The sequence below is a fragment of the Rutidosis leptorrhynchoides genome, chromosome 5, assembly GCF_046630445.1.
Source record: "Rutidosis leptorrhynchoides isolate AG116_Rl617_1_P2 chromosome 5, CSIRO_AGI_Rlap_v1, whole genome shotgun sequence".
NCBI lineage: Eukaryota > Viridiplantae > Streptophyta > Magnoliopsida > Asterales > Asteraceae > Rutidosis > Rutidosis leptorrhynchoides.
In genome coordinates this window covers 317,906,115-317,925,539 of record NC_092337.1, presented here as the reverse complement: position 1 = coordinate 317,925,539, position 19,425 = coordinate 317,906,115, and positions in this window count along the sequence as shown.

Genomic DNA, 19,425 nt, shown 5'->3' with positions numbered 1-19,425 from the left:
AAGAATAATTGTGCTCTTATTTTGGAATTTAGTTTCCTCTTGTATCTGAGAAATTTTCTAAGCTATCGTAAGATAAAAAAAATATTTCATTTGTAGGTTTTGTATTTATTCATCTTTTTGTTTGGTTCTTTAATGTTCCAAATACAGATACATATGCACATATTAACTTTTGTTTGCAAGATGTTTATCATCACCTTTAGCTTAGAATAGCCTAAGCAACGACGTAGCTTCAAAATTGCACTTTCCTTGCTACCCTTTTTCATCTTGAATAAAAATGAGGCCCCTTTATGAATCTTTGATTCGGTATAACAACTTGACTCGTTTCGTAGAATCATAGTCTACCCAACAACTTACCACCGGGTTTTTTCGTCATCTAACATGCTCCCAATCCGTTCACCTTCCTAAACCTCACCCTCAACCCTTCCACCTCCTCCACCACCACCTCCACTGCCACCGCCACCTTCCCAACCCTTTCCTCCACCTCCTCCTTCTAATTCAGGTCAAGCTTCCGGCAACATTATTAAGACGATTTACGTCGGTGGTTTAACTTCTAAAGTTAACCCGACATTGCTATCATCTTCTTTTCGTAAATTTGGCTCAATTCAACGAATTTCATGGTTGAGAAATACAACTTATGCGTTCATCAGATTTATGAACTCGGATTAAGCTGACAAAGCTAAAATAGAAATGAATGGTCGCGCGTTTCATGGTAAAGATTGATGGTGGGTTACGCTAAAACAGAAATGAGGTTATCAAACATTTCTTTACAGAATAAAAAAGGTAAGCAAACAGGGTACAATCAGATAGGTTTTACGAGCATGATGAAGATCTAGTCAAATCTTTGGCTAGATCCGTTATGCTCATCGATCGAAAACCCATATGCAAAGTTAAGTTCCTTCGGTGGTTGAAAAACAGAAATATTCTTATTTCCTCAATCAGTGTGTGGGGCATATATGGGTGTATTATACAGTGTCTTGATGCCGATGGTTTTACTAAAGCTTTGCTTTGAAAGTTCCGGGTATGAGTGATGATGAATTCTTAACCGTTCAATCGATGGAGGATAGAAAAGGCTCCTTTTCTAGATTCACTTGGCTAATGTTACAAGGTTTACCTTTTGAAAGTGGAACGGTCGATATTGTTATAGCTATTGCATGGAAATATGGCAACATGCTTTGTGAAAAAGGTGGGAACAAGAAAGACTTCTTACCTGCTTCTTTAAATGAAGAGGAGTTTACAAATGATTTGTACAACAATGTATTCCAAATTTTCAACAACTTCCAAAACTGTGATTCAATTCCAACTAAGGTTTCTAAAGGGGACAAAAGGGTTGCCACTTTAAAAAATAGTACAACTGCAGACACCTTGATGAGGTTACACATTCCATTAACCCTAATCTGTTTGTCTTTCGTCTCAGTCGACCCCAATACCATATACCACCGAATTACTACGTTTAGGAGTCGTTCTAATCTAGATTCAATCCTAGGTTCGACCAATTCGACCCCGATACGACCCAATTCTCTATTTAACATCGTTGAGTGATTTTCGCCACTAGATCGGTTTGCAAGCGGCCTAAGATCCATAGAAACATCGTCTACAGAAACTTCACTTCCTCAAGTACACAAGAGTACCCCAGTTGATACCCCTTTTCCTACCAAATCAATCAACAAAGATTTACCTTGCCCCACTCCACAATGTAAAAAACCTTGTTCTAATTTTAATGACAACTTTCAAAAATTCAAAGGTTTGCAAGCTCAAGAAGCTGTCATTTATACCAAACTGTCCAAAAACAAACTGTCAAAATCTGAAAAAAGAATGCATTGAAGAATAATGATGGAAACTTAGATAAAGAACCGTTCGACATTTCTTATAAAAATATTCCGAGGACGAAGGGTTAGATGGGCTCACTGATGAAATCTCGAATCTAAGAAGTCTTTCAAATCATACTAGTCATTCCAATCTAAATGCCAAACTTGTTAATCCTAATAAAGAAGTGGCAAGGTTGGAGAATTCGGATCTCGGGAAGATCTCGTTTGGACTTGTTTAGGGAGATCTCGGCATCTCAGAATAATCTCGGGGAGATCTCGGACGTTGACTTACGTTGACTTTATATTTTTTTAATAAAAATATACATAAAAACATATATATATGTATATTTATATACGTTTTTACGAGACTATACAAAAATATCCGAGAAATGAGCAAGAAAATCTTAGAAATTACGAATTTTACAAGAAAATCTTACAAATTAGCAAGAAAATTCGAGAAATCGTGGCTTTGACTAAGTTTGACCCTGTTGACCGAGAAATCTCAGGAGATGAACATCTCGTCTCGGTTGCCTTTTAAAAACGAGATCTCTGTGAGATCTCGGGGAGATCTCGGGAGATTTACAACACTGAGAAGTGGTTCACATGAAAAAGTATACCGAATTTTTTAGTAATATGAGTCAATACGGTGAACCTCCAACCCACCCCACAAAAGGCGCCAATGAGATTGGCATCATGGAACACTAGAGGCCTCAGTTCAAAGGAACGAGGTCAAATGGTTGGCCGTATGGTGACCAAGTCCTTAATTCTTTTGGTCCTTCTTTTAGAGGCTAGTTAATGTATGACACGGCTAATTTGAATTATCGTAATTTGTCCCCTATGTGGAAAGATATTGTTTCTGTAAAGGATAATGAAAGTTTGTCATTGGTTTTGGGCAATGATCGTTGGATAATGTTCGGTTGGTAACAGGTCAAAAATATTGTTTTGGCATGATTTTTAGTTATCATCGACGACTTTAAGCTTTTTGTATTCGTCTCTGTTCCGTTTATGCCAGTCAAAAAATGCCTTCGTTGGCGAATGTTTTAATCATGCAAACAGTAGGTATAGGTGGATTTTGTTACTAGATTTCCCTCTTCAAGCCTTCTATGCAGCCGAGTTCGAGTTACTTTTGAGTGATTTGTCCAATATCACGTTAGTAGAAGATAAAGAAGACTCATTGGTGTGGGTACTCTCTTTGGACGGGTCCTATTTGGTGTTCGTTTACTCGTTAATGATAGCATAGACTCTATTCCGAAATGGGCAATCTCCTTATGGTACAACCCTATACCTTCTAAAGTTTTAATTTTTCATTGGCTCGCCATTCAAAAAAGCATACCGCTTAAAAACATCCTCTTCCGAAGAGGAATCCTTCAAGAAGGCCAAAGTGTGGATTGCTTTTGGTGTTTCAATTCGACTGAAATGGTCGATCACTTGCTTTTACATTGTTCTTGGGCTACTTTGATTTGGGCGGACATTTTTGTTGGTAGAACATTACATGAGTCATGCCTTCTTCCCTGTCTCATTTCCACACGCATGGAGCTCGGGAATGGTTTTCTAAGCGGGGAAATTATGGCGTTTAATTGGCTCGGTAACAATTTCGTTCATATGGTTAGCAAGAAACAACGCCCTTTTTATTAATGAGTTTAGATGTTGGTCGACAATATTAAAGAAGGTTAAAATTAAATCGTTCGAATGGACAACAAACGCGAACTTATGTTATTCTCATCAATTTACATATGAGATTAAAACCCACTATTGTTACTATAAGCATTCAAGTATCTAGCTTCCCAAACACCTTCTAGCTTTGCTATTTTAGTTGTAAGTTTTGTTGCACAAATTTTAATTTGTACTTTGTATTTTAGCCTCACATCCAAATGTATAATGGATTAATAGTCAATGATGGAGCCTGGATTTAACGTTAAAGGTGACAATTTGCAGGTTTTTGAAAGGACCCGTTCATACCGATTATAAACGATTCACGATAGTTGATTTCATTGCGAGGTATTTGACCTCTAAATGATACATTTTACAAACATTGCATTCGTTTTTAAAAGACAAACTTTGATCACATCGAAAGTTGACGGCATGCATACCATTTCCTAATACATCCAACTATAATTGACTTAATAATAATCTTGATGAACTCAATGACTCGAATGCGACGTCTTTTGAAATATGTCATGAATGACTCCAAGTAATATCTCTAAAATGAGCAAATGCACAGCGAAAGATTTCTTTCATACCTGAGAATAAACATGCTTAAAAGTGTCAACCAAAAGGTTGGTGAGTTCATAGGTTTATCATAAACAATTAAATTCATCATTTTGATAGACCGCAAGATTTTAAATACAGTACACCTATCTCGTGTATGAAACCATTTTTCATAATGCTTGGCAGAGTAGGTTCGTATCATTTTCTCCCCCGTAGGTTGCCTCGCGATTTTAATAATCGTACACATATCTCGTGCACAAAACTAATACACATAACATGTGTATAAAAATCATTCTCTCGATACATAACATTCACTTTGATTTCATTGCTCAACATGGTAACCGACCTTAACATATAATGCGCATCAATAATATCCCCAAAACAGAACATCTCGTCTGTATAATATATAAACTTCGAAGTACTAAACACCACGCCCACTAGATCTTTCGTCTAGTGAACATTCTGGGTGGGGTGTTAAACCCGGTAGCTACCTTTAGGATTCGCGTGAATTAGGGCCATACCTGATTCTAATTCTTAGGTTACCAAGCAATAATAATCAGGGGAAAATATTCACAACAATTAGTGGCAATTATCACTCCCAACTATTTCAATAATAATCCACAGAACTTCTGTCTACATAATAATTCATTCGAGGAATGTTTTGCTTGTGTCTATCTCGTCAAACGTTTATAAAAGCATCTCATGTATTCCAAAAATAAAGATTGTAAAAGCATCGAATAAAACATTTGTAAATCAGTTATAAAGCACCGCATGTATTCTCAGTTCCAAAAATGTAAAGAGTAAAAGGGAATCAAATGAACTCACAATACGATATTTTGTAGTAAAAATATGCATACGACGGAACTGAACAATGCAAGGTTGGCTTCGGATTCACGAACCTATATCAAGTATATATATTAACACATATAATCACATAATTCCTTCTATATAATATATATGTATATTAAGTGTTGTAGTTATAAATATATATACTTTATTTATGTTTTATATCTTCAGTTATATTTTATATATGGTTATTTTGTAAAATAATCAATATTCATACATTTAGTTATATTAAAATATATATATATATATATATATATATATATATATATATATATATATATATATATATATATATATATATATATATATATATATATATTGTAATTAGTATTATATCAAAAATCAATAGTTTGTTATAAAAACATTACTATTGATAATAATAATAATAATAATGATTCTAGTAATAATAAAAATGACAATAATTTTTAATAATAATACTAATACTTATCATTTAATAATTATAATAATAGTTATATGTTAATATTGAAAATAATGATTTTAGTAACCTTAATAATAATAATAATAATAATAATAATAATAAGTAAACTACCTCAAAGAAATAGCTCTTAAAAGAAAAATGCACAAGTCCCGGTTAGGACCCGCGACCTCTCTCGTTCAAACCAACACCCTCACACCATTGAACTGTTAGATTATATTGTTAATAATTCGCCTTCTTAATTATTTAATATGAATAAACTTTTTCTCCTCTTCATCATCATTGAAACTTAAGCACAACATCTCATATAATCACCTCATCATTCTTGTTAATCTTCTGGTTATCATCACTAATCAACATCATTTCTACAGCTAACCATTAATATCATAACCTTGCCATCATCATCTTAACATTGACTTAATCATCATCTTTATTTATATCATATCGAAATCATAATTTTATGTATCATTACTAACTTTATTCGTTATCTTCTTACTATCACACTAAATCACGTTTACCATTAATACAATTGTCACCTCATCAACTATCGTTATGATCATCAATCATTATCTAATCATCAAGATCCTTATATCATCCCATCATCATCAATATACTCGTTTTATTATGTACATCATCATCATTCTCTAGTAGAAGTGGAAACAAATACAGAAAGATAAGACTGCAGCAGCAAGCGAGCAAACAGTATCATGTACAAGCCCACAACAGCTAGGCCCAATAGCTAAAACAACTTTTCAGCCCAATTCTTAAAACGAGTTAAGGCTTAACCGAAACAAAAGACTCGGCCCAACAGAAGAAAGTACTACCTCGCTGTAATTCGTTCATCATTATTTTTATGTGATCATCACCTCGTCACTTTCCATTATCCCCAATCATGACAGGTTAATTACCGTAATTTAATTAATAGAACTTTGTATAAGTAATAAATAGCTAAATATGATCTTAAGTACCATCTTTAACACTATAACCTCTTCATTACTCATCATTATCATCACCCACGAATTACTACAATCATCAATCACTCACAGTTTCTTTTTCTTTAATACAAGTGGGGTTCTATGTATGGATACTTTCGGCCGAAAAGGTGAAGTAGTACTACTTTATTAATGGCAACATCACATTCACTTTAAAAAAAAATTGTTCAAGTTGTAATATAAATAAACTGAAAGGCAACAATTTGCTCACCTATTTTAGTAATCGTTGATCGAGAGCTGAAGGTTGGTGTTTGGTTGACGGTTTGCAAACAGGAAAAATTACTCGATTGTGGTTGTTATGAGTGTAAACAGAAACTGCAGTAGTAGTAACGTAATGTATAAAGGTGGTTTAGGGTTGACGATGGTTTGTATGTGAGCCTTTCGAGCAGTTGTAACAACAACCGGCTGGGGTGGTTAATTGGGTTCGAATAGTGTGGCGTTTAAAGGTGGTCACAACAGTAGTAGGGACCGAATATCCTCCCAACGATTTGGTTTTGATTTTATGTTTTGGGTTACAATCGAACAAGTAACAAAAGGGTACATGGTCTTCGGAAACATAAAGAAAACGAAGCAGATTAATATTTAGAAGGTGATCAATGGTTGTGGGTGACGGATTAAGGTGGAGGAAGGTTGAAGGAAATTGCAGTCGAACATCACCCGTGAATCTAAGGAAGCAATAATCGAAACAAACTTGAGAAGATGGTGAGTTATGTTGTGGTGTTCCTTGAATAACAATTAGCAATCACCCGAAAAGTTGCATAAGGTTTGTGTTGTTTTGGTTGTCAAGAACAAGAAACAGAGAGAGAAGAATGTTTCTTTATCTTTTCTGATTCACTCAAGTAATATTAACTAGATGTAATGTAATTCAATAAGATGGTGAATGATTCGTTTAGTTTATACTCCCTCCGTCTCAGATCAATTGTCTCCAGACAAAAAATACACAGTTTAAGAAATGTCATTACACTGTATTTTTTCTGTACTTTTTCCTTACTTTACTGTTTTACTCTCAACTAATTAATTAGAAATCTCTCTCACCTTTGTAATTTAATTAATTCAATAGGGACAATGTTGTAAAGATCATCAAATTTACTTTTCATATTTGGAAGTGGACAATTAATTTGGGACGTTCAAAAAGGAATACTGGACAATTAATCCGGGACGGAGGGAGTAGTAGGGAAGAGGTCGACAATATTTTTGAATCAGACAAGGAAGAATAATACAAAAAAAATAAAGGTTGATATCGATAGCTAATGGTTTTGGCTTGTATCTGAGAATTGGAGTCGACTGGTAATTGATGGCAGACATGAAGGACAGAAAAAATTTAAAATAAAACAGATAGATAAAGAGAATCAAATTCTGTTAGATGTTATTGTCTTCATATAAAATCACTGTTACTAATTGATAGATATATTAATCTTAATAATACATCTAATAATTATATTAATATTAATAATAATAATACTTTTAATTTTGTTTAGAATAATCAAAGTACTAATAATAATAATAATAGAAATAATAATAATTTCAATAATACTAATAATACTAATAATTTTATTAATAATAATAATACTAATATTAATAATAATTATAATAATAATTATAAAAATGATAATGATAATATTATTAATGATAATAATAAAAATAATGATTTTTAATGGTAATAATATCTAATGATAATACAAATACTAATTAGGATATAACAAGTTACATTTTTAAATTTTTATGTCGATATATATTATATAATATTAAATATTAATAATACAGATATTGATATTATTATTAATATTAATAATAATAATAATGGAAGTAATACTAATAATATTGATATAACAACTTTTGTTTATCAACTCTCATATCTATATATTATATATTAAATTAATAATATTAATAATATGGATATCAATATTAATAATAACAATAATATTCATTAATATAATAACTATATTTTAACTTGTTTTAAATTTAATATATTAATATTACATATTTAATTCTAATGATTAATTTGTATTTTGTTATTTCAAATTATTATATATACTTACATTTTATATATACATTTTTGTTTACAAACAATTGTTCGTGAATCGTCGGGAATAGTCGAAAGTCAAATGAACAGTTCAAAAATTTTGTGATTCATGATAACAGACTTTGCTTATCGTGTCGAAACCATATAAGATTCAAGTTTAAATTTGGTCGAAGATTTTCGGGTCGTCACAGTTTAAATATAGTAATAAAAATTTTCATTTAAAATCTTTATAACATCTCACAAAATAATTGTGACCTGAAGCCGGAGTTTTATCTTCATATTTGACGAAAGAATAATCTTTGCCACAATAAACTTTTTTCCAAAATCTAAACCCTTACCTGGTAAACTTTTCATAGTCAATGCGCTCAATAGGCTTCTTATTAAACAGGTAACATGGAAAACAATATGCAACATCTGTTTTCTCAGAATACTCTAACCACCAGAAATTACCAAATCAATCTTCTTGAAAGCTTTGATTACGACTATTTGACATTTTTACCCACTAGGATTTCGAACATACTTCGACTTACGAAGTTGATAAGGTCCGAGTTTAATATATTTTCGTCATATCTTGTCACGTTGGTTAACAGGGTAATCCATGATTGAATCCACATTTAACTCCCCTGAATTTGAATTTGATGTATTATTTTTCTCAGTTTCAACTCTAGGGGATTCCTTCATAATTTCATCATCAACATATGATTGTGGATTATTAACCAGGTCTTCCATAATATTATCTCCTTCTATCGTGATTGGTGATTAATTAAAATAAAATTTATTATCAATCAATCCAACATAATTAAGGATTAAAACAATTCGTTCATTAAAATTTAAATTCTCAATCATATCATATCATATTATAAATAATAATAACTACAAAATAGTAGTATTAAACACATAAAACTAAATGAATCAGAAAGATAAATACAATCTTAATTATACTAGTTATTATCATACTCCGTAATAGTTAAAGTTAATATTGATATGATAAATAGGGTTGAACTTAAACTTTAAAGAAAATAAAAAATAAAATCTAACCTTGCACAGTGCACTTGAGATTCGCATGAGACGTTAGACGATTTAATTTAATAAATGTGAGGTTTGAATGAATGTGGATTTAAATTATACTCTGTAATTAAGTAACTGGATCGGATTTTGGTACTTTTTATTTAATTAACTTGTTGATAAGGTTTATATAGACTTAAATTAAGATGAGCCAATTGAGGAAGGCTTGTTAGTTTTAATGGACATAGTATAAATACAAAATTTATTATATATGTTAATGGGCTTACTAAATTGTTGAGGGTGGCATTGCCACCTTCGGCCACTCTATTGGCTCCCTCTATGTTAGTGGGCTATTTTTTGTAATGGGCCAAGTCATCTCTTTGATGGCTATGTGTGAAGCTTTTAAATGAATCTTTTTGCCAAAAAAAAAAAAAAAAAAAAAAAAAAAAAAACCTTTATCTTCTCTTTGTAAGCAGTCAATTATAAACTCATTTATAATAATTACGTCTGTCGGCTGTACTTGGTCATCGTTTTACTATATGATGCTTGCCATATGATGTCTTGTGACACATGGGTTCGGTTAATAACAATGTACCCATTGAGATTTCTCTGGCTACTACTGTATTCACAAATGTTGGTGCTATTTGAACTTAGTGTGAACTCCCCTGTATCTCCATCTTTCAAGTTCTTATTGTGCAGTGAGGATATCGTTTTACCATAGCTAGTCAAAGTGTTGGACTTTTCTTTCACTAACTTTGTCCAGTGTTGTAAACGGCGGCCGCCTCAGCCGTTGCGGCAGCCGGTGCGACATTTTTGTGACTAGTCCGTCCCGACTCGAAGAAAAACATCCAATAAGTCGGTCTAATAGTCACAGGAAAAGTCATGCCAACGTCAGTTAAAAGTAAACTTTTTGTCGAGCCTTGTCTTAGTCTTAATAAAAATCCCAACCCATTTAGAATTCGATGAGAAAGACACCAAATTACATAGTATCTCTTATAGTTAAATTAATAGATAAATTATAATCCTAGAAAACATGATAAAAATCCTATATTACGTAAATGACAATCACGTCGTCTTATTTGTAAATTATTTATTTTTAATATATCCATATTTAAAGTATTTATGTCTGAAATATAGTATGTATATTTAATGCATTTATATTTAAAAGTCAACGTTGGACAACTCCTGACTCGTCCCCCGCCGCGTCCCCGTCTTGACCGACTCATCCACGACCCTGATTCATACTTTATACATACCTTTTTGTTTTACGTAAAATTAAGGGTATAATGTTATCTCATTATTGTTATCTATATGTCATTTGTGAAATCGTATTATTAGTTTCAGCCAACCCAAAAAGGAAATCGAAGTACTAATTTGGGACGTAGATTAAAATTAAAATAAATAAATATTCAATCCTCTCTATATATTAAAACAAAGATGTAATTAGTTAATACTTTCAAAAAGTTCCTTCTAAATTAAATCTCCTCCCTTAAAATTTTTGATCTAATGGCTAGGATTTGTCTTAACTTAGATTACTCTCTTTCATGCTAAGATTAATTGAACTAACATATTTTACCCTTACAAGTTCATCAAAAGCACACACGGAGTAGGGAGGTTTCTCTTCCAAACTTCTCATTTTTTAACTCCCCATTTATAAATCCGCCTATTCTTCATAAAATTCAGTTATCCTTATTACAGTTAACACAGTAATTAATCATGCTACATATCAATTTGTTTAACGATTCACAAATTCGCCAACCTTGCACAACTAGGGTTTCAATTTTTGGGATCCAACAGGTAATCATACATCGCTTCATACGTCTTCAAACGGTAACCAGGTCGTACATATTCATGGATTCATAATTAGGGTTTTAACAATGAGAACATATGCTGGTTAATTAGGATTTCATGTTAGGTACTTCATTATCTATATTTTTTTTCCATTTTTTATACATCGTTTTGAAATCAACCAGTCGTATATATGATTTTTATCCATTAATCGTAAGTTCAATTTGTATATCTTTCTTTTTCTGATTTTGTTGTGTATTAATCGAAATTAACATCAGAAAGGATCATCTATTAATTGCAAATGGATCAAAACGCAATCAAATTTGCTCTAATCGAAGTTTCATATTTTTTTTGTTTGCTACTTACAAGGTTGGCTCAGTATTTAAGATATTACGGTTTGTTGCCATGATCTCACCATTTTTTTTGTATCATCGCATGTAGGTTTCATATGCAATTAGGTCAGTAACCATTTTTTATGCTCAACCATATTTGAGGAAGAAGATTATGCATACGCTTTGTAGTAATCATGTTTCGTGACCAGAAAAACCTGCAATCGACGAGGCCCGATTCAATATGTGAACACTTGATGTTTATGTGAGGTGTATATAAAATAGCTATTAATTTTAGCAGGAAATACTATTAAATACGATACAATTTTACACAAGATATTTATTTATTTAGAGAATGGATATACTTAAACCTTGCTACAACACTTATACTCTATTCTTCCACAGGGAAAATCTTTAAACAAAGCTTAACGCTATATTAGTTTACTTTTATAAAAATACAAATATATATATAAGTAATATTATTATTATAAAGGGGGGTTTTTACCGTTTAATGACCGGTTTGTCGATTTTAAAACTTTAGTCGCAGTTAAAACCAAATGTAAAATATTAAAAATAAATACAAGACTTAAATTAAAGCGTAACGTAAATAACGATAATGAAATTGCGAATAATAAAAGTGCGATAAAATAAACTTGCGATAATTAAAAAGTACGATAATTAAAAGTGCAATTAAATACAATAACAATAAAAATGCGATAATTAGAAGTGCAATTAAATATAAAATAAAGGAAATTAAATATGAAATAAAAGAATTATGCTTATTTAAACTTCCGTAATCATGATGTTTGACGTGTTGATTTTAGTTTTATGTCCATGGGTTAATTGTCCTTTGTCCTGGATTATTTAATATGTCCGTCTGGTTTTTGTCCATAACAGTCCATCAGTCATAAATATAAAGTGCGAGTATCCTCGTCAAATTATCCTTATACCCGAAGTTAAATATTCCAACTAATTGGGGACTTAAACTATAACAAGATTTTAATACTTTGTTTAATAATTATACCAGGATGTCGACTGAGTGTAACCCAAGATTTTAATATTTTGTTATCAATTATGCCAAGTGTCCTTTTACATAATTTCACCCCTGTTTTAATTATTCTAGTGGCTATTAATCCATTCCCGTGTCCGGTTAAATGAACGATTATTCGTACATATAAATACCTCGCCCATCATGTCCGATCGAGTATATATGGTAATTTATAGGGACGCCCAATTGTAAATCTTTATATTAACATTAACAAACTATCATTTAGTTAAACAAATATAAAGCCCATTAATAGCCCATAGTCTAATTTTCACAAGTGTCGTTCTTTTGTCCAAACCCCAATTATGGTACAAAGCCCAATTACCCAATTTTAGTAATTAGCCCAACATCATGATTACTTCGGATTAAATAAACATAATAATAACTTAGCTACGAGACATTAAATTAAAAAGGTTGAACATAACTTACAATGATTAAAAATAGCGTAGCGTTACACGGACATAATTTCGACTTACACCCTTACAACATTCGCTAACATACCCTTATTATTAGAATTATAATTAAAATTAAAATTAAAATATAAATTATAAATATAAATATTACGTATAGATATAGAGAGGATGGATATATCTTGGATGATTTTTACGGTCAGAATGCGCGAGCTTTATAGGCAGTTTCAAAATTAGGGGCTCCGCGACTTGCGTAGTTTTTGCACTGCAAACTCCGCAACTCGCGGAGTTTGCTTTTACAGCTCACACAAGTTTGGAGCCTTTCTTGCCGACGGTTTATAATATATTATATAATATATAAATAATTATAAAAATTATTTAAATATTATATTATATTTATGTGCATAGTTGACTTGTAATTTTTAGTCCGTTGCGTCGAGCGTTGAGATTTGACTCATGTCCCGGTTCCGGATTTTCGAACGTCCTTGCGTACAATTTAATATCTTGTACTTTGCGTTTTGAATCTTGTACTCTTGTAATTTCGAGACGTTTCTTATCAATAATTGGAACCTCTTTGATTGTATTTTGTACTTTTGAGCTTTTTGGTCGTTTGCGTCTTCAATTCGTCGAATCTGTCTTTTGTCTTCACCTTTTATTATTTAAACGAATATCACTTTTAAATAGAACAGTTGCAACTAAAAGCTTGTCTCTCTTGAGGAATAATGCTATGAAATATATGTTCGTTTTTAGCATTATCAAATATTCCCACACTTAAGCGTTGCTTGTCCTCAAGCAATATCGTCTTGAAATACTAGAATCACTTCTTTATTCTTCACACTTTGTACATCAGTGATTTCTATACGGCGGTATGAACAATGGTAGTAACGATATGGTTTACAGTCCCACATGACTATAAAAATTTAGATCCATTAAGGAAATTGGATCTTTATGAAAATATTTGATCTTTTGAAAATTAAATCTAGTTTTTACCCTAGATAAGTTTTCCGAAATAACCCTTTACCGGTGTTTGCAAAATATTTTTGTGGGTTTGGTGGGTTTCAGATTTGAAAATTTTAGCTCAAAACTTGCGGTTTTGTGTCACCCACTTGCTAACCTTGTATTTGGAAAGCAACACGTCCAGTTTACTTGTCCCGTATATTACCTTTCGGTAAACTACCGTCCGGTTGTAAAGGAAGGCGTTGAACAAGCAACTGTTAAGGCAATGTCCCCTGACATACTTTTAATTATGGTCTATAACGTGTCGGACGCAATTACTATCCTTGGTAGGAGCAATAGTAAAGCTCACCCTTATGATTTTTCGGTCTGGCACAAGGTCCTGTCTTTGACCACTATGCAACCACCGTTCTTACGGTTGACACCCGATTTAGTTCAGGTGACCTAATGAATTCCAGGTGAATTCTTAGGATTTTACGTTCAATGGTAATGAACACATTGAAAATAGGGTTTTCAGAAAACAAATCGGTTTGTAATTTTGATCAAAATATTTTCTCGTTCAAGCTCGAGTTTAGATATCATTGAATTCCATGAGTTTGTAATTCTCAATCTTTAAGGTCAATCTCAAGGATTGAGTAATATCAGGCTTAAAAGCTGATTTTTGATCTTTTAAGGAGATTATCCTCTCTGGGGATCTGATTCATTAGTCTTATCCAGCTAATTTGCATGGTGCCCCCCCATTGTACGAGATAAATCCTTCTCATGGTTAGGATAAATCTGACCACTTGGCGACCTTGTTTAATGCTGAGGTCCGTGGATTTCCTGCTGATTTTAGTGATGACTTTTCTAGATTTTTCGTCAACCTACAGCTGGTCTGGACGACAACTTCTTGACCTAAATCAAGAAGCGCGTGTCTTTTTCGGAAGACTTTACTTCCTTTTAATGATGGAATTGATTCATCGTGTAGATCCATCTTTCTTACAGTAAATCAGGTAAAACTTTTTAGTTTAGTCCAAAGCAAAAGTATTTTCAGTTATTTGTACAAAAATATGTGATATATGTTTTGAATAACTTGGAGAATTTTCCCACACTTGGCTTTTATTTTCCTTTCTATTGTCCTTTATTCCATTTTAAATGAATTTTAACATTTTGGTTTGTTTCTCAATTTATGTCCTTTCCGAGGTTACAATAATTTCGGTGTTAAAACCTAGTTTTATCGTTCATAAATATGTATAAACATGATTTTGAGTTCATTTAATTGAAAATTTTGAAAAATTTTACTAGAATTGGGTAGTCAGTATATAAGACTAGGGTTGTTCTTTATTATCAGAGAGCACTAGATTCTAATACAACTACTGCTTTACTAGTATTTTTAATGGTAACCCAGTGTTTAAGATAAAAATTTTAAAATCCGAAAGAATTTAACCCCTTCCCACACTTAAGATCTTGCAATGCCCTCATTTGCAAGAAATCAGTAACAATTTAAATTATTGAGGGTGATTTGTGTGAAAATGATTAAATTTTACCAAAGTTTCCAAACATATTGGCGTTTGTTTGCTGAATGATAAATGGTGCACATCATTTGTTCATTCCGTCTTGTTGTTATTTCACATATATTTTGCATCTTGTCGTCAAAATTAGTTGCTTTTGCTGAACTTAATGCCAGTCTTTGAAAATGCGTTGTTTTACCCTGTTGTGTACATAAGATAAACTGCAAACATATATACATATTTTTGAAGTTTGGTATATTACCCCACATTCAAAAATTATTAAAATCTAAGAATAAAAGTTAGAAAATTATAAAAACTATTACAATATTAACATAAGTATTAAACGTATCAACATTACAAATTACAAAATAAATAAAACTAAGTAGACTAGGGATGATACTGATACCAATAGGGGTTCCATGCATAACCATAGGTGCTATAAAATGCTTCGGCAGGGTTATACGTAGGATGCGGTGGTTGCATCTCTATAGACCAGGGAGGGAATATGGGTTTTGGAGTAGGAATATAGTTTCTACCTATATGTTGGCAATGAGCTATGATTTGGTTTTGATGAACTTGCCAATCTTCAAATGCTCTCTGTCTAGCATTTTCGTACTCCTGTGAAGCTATAAACCTTTGCATTTCTTGCATTTCATTTCCCCCTCCTACATTACCTTGCTGTTGGTTTCTCTCAACCTGTGGATGTCTACCATGGTATTGTACTGCGGCGTTATTTTGCCTCTTCAAAATTTTCGCACCATGGTATACATTTAAACCTATAGTATCGCGGGGTTCTGGTTCTTCGACTAATAATCCCCCCCGACTTATATCCACACCGAGATATTCAGCAATCAAAGTAATAAAAATACCACCTCCTATTATGCTATGCGGTCTCATCCCCCTAACCATAGCTGATAAATAATAACCCACACAATAAGGTATACTTACAGCGCTTTGTGGGTCTCGAATACACATATGGTAAAACAAATCCTGTTCATTTACCTTTTCCTTGTTCTTACCTCTTTGTGTAATCGAATTAGCTAAAAACCTATGAATCACTCTTAATTCAGCTCTATCTATATCCAAATAAGAGTAATTTCCCCCTTTGAATCGGTGATGGCTTGTCATTTGACTCCATACACCATGTGTATCAAAATTTTCATCTATCTTTCTACCATTTAGTATCAACCCTCTACAATCGGCAGATGCTAACTCCTCAGGCGTATATATACGTAAAGCCTGAGCCATGTCTAGTAAAGACATGTGGCGCATCGAACCTCCTAACAAAAATCTAATAAAAGATCGATCGGTTAAACTAGCTACCCGATCATTTAATTCTATACTACACAACAATTCTTCACACCATACTTTATATACAGGTCTACGCATGGTGAATAAACGTACCCAGTCGTTAAAAGTAGAATTACCATACCTCTGTGCAAGTAATTCTCTAATTGGCCCGGCCAATTCTACAGCTTCTAATGGTCCCCATTCTATGACCCTAGGTACCTCAACAACTTTAGAATGAAGAGTATGCAAACCCCTTTGGTATTTTGGATAATCTATCCAAAGTCTGTCAAATCTCAGGTTCAGGTGCAAATCTTCCAAGTGCATATCAGAAAATGTCATGACTGGATGAGGTATATCTTGCTTGTAGTAGTTATCCACCTCCCGTTGTTCCACATTCTCAGCAGGAGCATTGCGAGCTTGGGATGAAGATTCACCCCTTTCAGTCTGCAAAACACATCAAACACAATTTTTGTGCATTCAAATATGCATTAGTGTCAGCAAAATCATCAATCAAAATAATTACAATGACATGATCAATTTATATCAAACTTAAGCTCATTTTCATATTTTCATCAAATCTACACTTTTTCAAATAAGCATATACGAAAATGTTCGCCAAGTTCATAAGCATTCAACTCAAATAACATGTCAAAATAATCATTACTAGCAATTAAACAAGTTTCAAATGGCATTATCTTTCAAAAATCAAGTTCATGAATTTTAGACTTGAAAAAGTCCACTTTAATTCTCAAAATCATGTTTAGGCTCAAAGTTTGGATCATTTAACTACCTAAACATGTTACACTACTTAATTTAGCAACAATTCATGACAAAAATCGGCCATAACCTGTTTATATCAAAAAGCCCCAAATTTGCTCAAGAACACAAACCCTAGATTACTCAAAATTTGAAGTTTAAGGCTTCTAATCATGTTAAATAGCATCAATCTAGGTTATACAAGTATAATACATAAGCAATTTAAGCATAATTACACTAAAAAGCATCAAAATCAAATTGGGGAAAAAATTGCTCAAGAACACTAATTTTCGGATTAAATGGTGTTTAGGTGTAGAAATTTACCGTTTTTCTTGAGTAATTCCTTGATAGCATCCTTCTCAACATGATTTTAGTAAAAGATTTGATGATTAACGGTTAAAAATTGTGATTTTGGGGGTGTTTTTGCGGAGTATTTTCGCAGTATTTTTCTTGTTTGTGGGTTGCAACTGAGCTGTTCCAGCTCCTTTTATTTTTTTTCGGTATTTTTAGAACTCCGCGAGTCGCGGTATATTACCCTTCAAACTCCGCGACTCGCGAAGTTTTTTTTTTTTTTTTTTTATAACATCTTATACTAATTAAAACAATTAAGTAATTAATTTTAAAATTTTGTTTCCCTTGTTATTTAGGACGAGGTCGTTTCGGATCGATGTCCTAGTCCGTCCTTCGACAAAATTTTAAAATTTGTCTTTTTGTAGCGATTGTTTTAAAAGCTAAGATTTTTGGGTTTTTTTAATGTTTTTGGCATACTTTAATTCAATAAGATTAAAAATAATGATAATAAAAGTTCTCGTCCCTCCCTCGGGTAAAGCAATTTCGGTTCAAAGACCTAGTCTTCAACTTACGACGAAGTTTAAAAATCATATTTTTAACTTAATGAAATAAAGTAAATTTTTGTTTTTAAATTCACACAATTTAAATATAAAATTCAAAATTAATATTAAAAATTCACACCAAACTTTAAAATTTGAAATGCATAAAAAAATTAAAAATTCATATTTTTAAAAATTAAAGATTCACAGCAAACTTAATTTAAAAATTCATATTATAAATTCACACCAAACTTATATAAAATTTTCAAATATTTACAATTTTAAATATATTGTTTTTACAAAGTTTACAATATTAATTTAAGATTTAAATATTAATTTTAAAAACATGGTAAAAATAAAATTAAAAATCTTTTTGGCTTTTTATCCCACTTTAATCAATCAAATATTATCAAAAATATGCGCCCCTCTTTTCGGTAAAGTAATTTCGGTTCCAAGACCTAATTTAACTCATGACGAATTTTTGAAATATTTTGGGTTGATTGATTAAAGATATTTATACCTTAAGAATAAACGTTAAATTTCGCAGTGATGTAATAAATTTTTGAATGATATCAATAATTTCGGTCGCCAAACCTAATTTTATTCAATACCAATTTAATACTTTATAGCGAACAAATTAGCGTTTATTATCAAAAGGTTAAAAATAAAAATAAAAATAAAGACTGTACAGACTTACCTGTGAAATAGATTTCTTAGTTATATGATCTATCCCATTCATAAGATAGTCGGTTTAATTGGTTTTCCATGGCTACATAGGCGTAACCTCGAGCATTCAGTGTCTTTTCTTCTAAACATATGAACGGTACGTCTCTGCATAAAGTAACAAATTCGGTATTTGAATAGGTTTGATTATTTGAACATTTACCTCCATGTGACCATTTTCCGCATTTGTGACATCTTTCTAGGTGTCGTGCTCTTCTTTTCGCTGCGGATTTTGATTTTCCTTTACCAAATTGTAACTTATTATCTTCGCATCTGGATTCTTTTCTAACTCCGTCCAATCTTTCTCTGATTACTGATACTATTTCACTAAGTAGTGTGTCATTATTACGTTTAGTGATCAAAGCGTGTAGCATTAGACCATGGTTTAGTTCACAGGCAGTCTTCATTTCCTAAAAAAATAAAAATTCAGAATGGGGGGAGAAGACTAGTTCTTTAGGGTCTGCTAGGGAAAGACCATTCGGGTTCCATTTTCGA